Here is a 3,806-nt window from a genome sequence, read left to right as displayed (position 1 = left end):
TTCTGAACCTTTAACACGTTTTCAGCTTTTTCACAGGCAATAGACAGAATACTATGAAAGGGAAGTAATTTTACAGTTGGGAAATAAAAAAAAGTAAATTAAATCAAGATGATTTCTTGCCATGTCTAAGTTCTCGTTGGGCAGTTTGAAAAACCATAAACAAAAGAAAAGCTTTCTTTTACAAGACAGATTTAAACTAGGTGCACCAGAGTTTTATCAGCTTTTCTTTAACAATATTTCACCTAACAGTCATGCATAGAGGATTCGGCTGTTGAACCATTCTGAACGCACAATATTACACATCAGCCGGTTTGAAAGAATCAGTGAATGGATCTTAACCAAGCAGGTTGCAATCTTTGCAGTGGAAGGTTTACTAAAGGAAGAGGAATAGTGCCTTTGTCCACCGTTACACACGGGCTTGAAAACAAAGACAGAGGAAACCCATTAGGTGAAATAATATGGGATATAACAGCTGTAGGCGTCTGAATTGTCAATTTAAGTCAATTGAATTGTCAATTTAAGTCAATAAAATTAATACTTTTAAAGGTTAGCATTTCTCACAAGCTACAAATTCAAAACGATAAATCTAAAATCGCTCAAACTTTTACACTAAATTCCTTACCAAATGTTTTCCTAGTGAAGAAGAGGAAAACTGAACCATCATTAAAGCATTATACCGCACGTGCATTTCAATATTTTAATTATTTAAGCAAAGATGTAGGTCTAATAATATTAAATCTATGCTTTTGTTCTAGTCTTTTACCTTCTTTCCATGTTTAATGCCAGTAACAAAACCTTCAGGTGCATGGCTGCCACTAACTGGTGAGGAGCACAACAGCATTATATGATTTGCAAATCCATCCTCGAAAATTATTGATTTGTTCTTATAAATTTTCAATTTGTACTTTTAAGTTTGTAAGATTGTACAATTAACCTCCTTTAATTCCTAACTTCTAAACTTGTATTCTTACAGATGAAACATCTGATGTCACATGTCTGTATGAACTGATAATGAGGAACAAATAAGTCTTAAATATATTCATATTTATTGACTCACGTTTACAAATTTAGTCACTTAAGCATACATTGATTTGGACAGTTATCTTATCCTTTAAAAGATGCTTCCAGAATAGAAACCATATCATCTGTTGAGATCACAGTAATTCAGACTGCGACTTTTAAACAAGCAGTGAGATTCTCTATATAACTGTTGGCTACACATGTGACAGGAAAATTCTTATGGTTTAACAAACTCACTAAAGAATACAGAGAAAGTGGTTTTATATGATTCATAAATGATTATTGAAGATGGTTGCTGAAGCCATTGAATAGGTCAAATGAATGAAACATTTAAGAAACCAAGTGTCAGGGCTCCTGTCTGTGTGTTTGTTTTTGTGTGTGTCTTCCTTCCACCAACAGGAGGCGCCTGGTTCCGGTCCGCCTCCTCACACACCTGCTGACGGTTACCTCGTTAACGGAGTGTTCTTAAGCTGCTGACTGCCACTACCTGGACGCCAGAGTGTTTGCCAGTTTTTGGTACTCTAGCCAAGCTGAGTTTTCGCTGAGTAAGACTGAGTTCTTGTCTCCCCGAGTTTTAACTTTGTTTATTGTCTTTGCCTCTCGGCAGGAAGTCATCCTGCAAACTGGACCTTTTCGGACCTCCTCTCCCAGGAGGGATCAACTGAGTCTTAAACTGAGCTGAGGAAACAAACCGGAGGTTTGGATCCAGTCTCCTATGAGGACGTTGAAATTACTGTCTGAGCAAGGGAATCATCTTCACTACGACCCGTTCAAGTACAGCAGGAAATCTGAGTGGCAATCAGCGTCTCCGTTCCCCTACACCTGTTCCGCCCTCCACCAAGTCAGACAAACTCTGGAAAACCAACACATAGTTGGGAGTCAAGGATCTTTCACTTCTCTGGAAACGTGAGTCAACAATCAGATCCTTTGCTTCTAATCAACAAATCAAATTTCCCACTGAGCCTGAACTAACAGTGTGTCTTCCCCTCATCTTCCAGTTCTGGCTGAGCAGAGTTCAGAGCGACTTTGCACCGAGCTTAACATCTTCACTAAAATCCGTCAAACTTTTCATCCGTGTCTCTGTTTGGTTTTGGGTCCGAGCCTTAGATAAAATCATGACACCAAGTTAGCAAATTTGAGCTTTTAGTTATTTTGAAGAGTCCTTGTAGAAACACATAAATGGTGGTTTGAATTAAGGAAACATCAGTATTCATATTTATAAGAGTCAAATACCTGTACGTAACCTTTTATACTTGGATTTTATTTATAAATATGTTTCTACATAACATAGAGGATTTTGATATATTTGTAAATGTTAATTGGGCCAGAGAAAACTGCTTAAAAAAAAAAAAAAAGAATTATTGTTTCTTTAAACCTATTTTTATCATAAAGACAGACATTTATAAAAGATGTAGAAAAATAACTACTTCACATCTATTCTTCTACAACTCGTATTGACTTAGACTTTATTTGTCATTTTTTACACAGGTGTATACAAAAAGAAATTTCATTCAGTGCAGCTCTCAAGACATTTTTTTTTTTAAAGGGCAGCCTTGATAAAGGTGAGAAGCAGTGATGATGTAAACATACGCCTGTATAGTTACAGTTCAAACATTCAGGGTTATTTTTTTATTTTATAACCCCATTTTATATAACATTCAGCAGTCTAATGGCAGTGAGGAAGAAACTGATCTGGAATCTGCTGGACCAGCATTGGATGCTTCAAAGTCTCTTTCCAGAGGGCTGCAGGGTCCATGATGGGGGTGTGAGGGGTCATTTATAATCTACCAGTAAAACACGGGTTACTGCTAATGAAAACAATAAAGCGAAGGTGTTTTTAGGCCCACATATGCCCACATAGAAACAAACGCTAATTACACCGGTAGGGCGGATTGAAACGAGGCTTCCACTCTCTGTGCCCCTATGGCAACCCATCAATGTATTTCACCAGACCATAAACACTAACCTGTATGCGGTGGCGTAGAAAAGGTCAACAGTTCTGTATGAACAAATGAAAAGACCACGAATGAAGGAAAATTACTCCAAAACTGCTGGTTTTACTTTGCTGTTATCACACTGTTATTATTGAGCACCAGCTCCATTTATGTTCTAACCTATCGTCAGAGCGTCTAATACCAATAATTAAATCTATAGGATGAACAACATGGAAATATCAGCTTGAATTAAAATCCGTCTATTTTAATCTGACATAGCTGTGGAATAAAAAAGTGAAGAGAACAGCAGACTGTGATGCAGTGTGCATGTAGGGTTACATCCGTGCCCCTTTAACAGAGGGTGATTATACGATCCCAGCTGCAGTCTCTCATCTCTGCAGGCAGATTTGAAGGTTTCTCATTAATAGTTTACAGTCCTCGGCTTCCCTTCTGACAGCTTGTGTCACAACCCCGGTGTAGCCTTGTGGTCTAACACTTTCTCTCCCTCTGCCCTTTCTTTCTTCCCCCGGCCAAAATCTGAACGATGAAAGTGAGGCATCGGACCAAGTCCTTTAAAAAACGGTCATTATATTGTCAGCTCTAAAGTCTCTGAGGGGGAAATTGCTGCCACGATGGTGCCACAGGCTGTCAGTGCTGAGGTGAATTTGCTTTTGTTGCAGCCTCAACTACACAAGAATCTGGAGCTGCAGTCGCTGCAACTTCGCATATAACACTTCACGGCAGACCCTGAAATAAACATGAGGGCTACAGTCACACACAGCGCCCTGCAAAGCCGATCATAAAAGGAGTCTCTTTACCATTTTAACAGATTAGAACTATCAATGTCAGTTT

General features: G+C 38.5%; 1 protein-coding gene across 3 annotated transcripts in view; it reads right to left on the bottom strand.

Moving 5' to 3' along the window:
• The window catches only part of lrp8 (LDL receptor related protein 8), a 152,517-nt gene that overhangs the window by 28,187 nt on the left and 120,524 nt on the right, over nt 1–3,806 (bottom strand). The window lies entirely within an intron of this gene.

This window comes from Cyprinodon variegatus, unplaced genomic scaffold (genome assembly GCF_000732505.1).
Source record: "Cyprinodon variegatus isolate N-32 unplaced genomic scaffold, C_variegatus-1.0 Scaffold79, whole genome shotgun sequence".
NCBI classification, from domain to species: domain Eukaryota; kingdom Metazoa; phylum Chordata; class Actinopteri; order Cyprinodontiformes; family Cyprinodontidae; genus Cyprinodon; species Cyprinodon variegatus.
The sequence above is the reverse complement of the archived record's forward strand: the minus strand, read 5'-3'. Positions and strand labels throughout refer to the sequence as shown.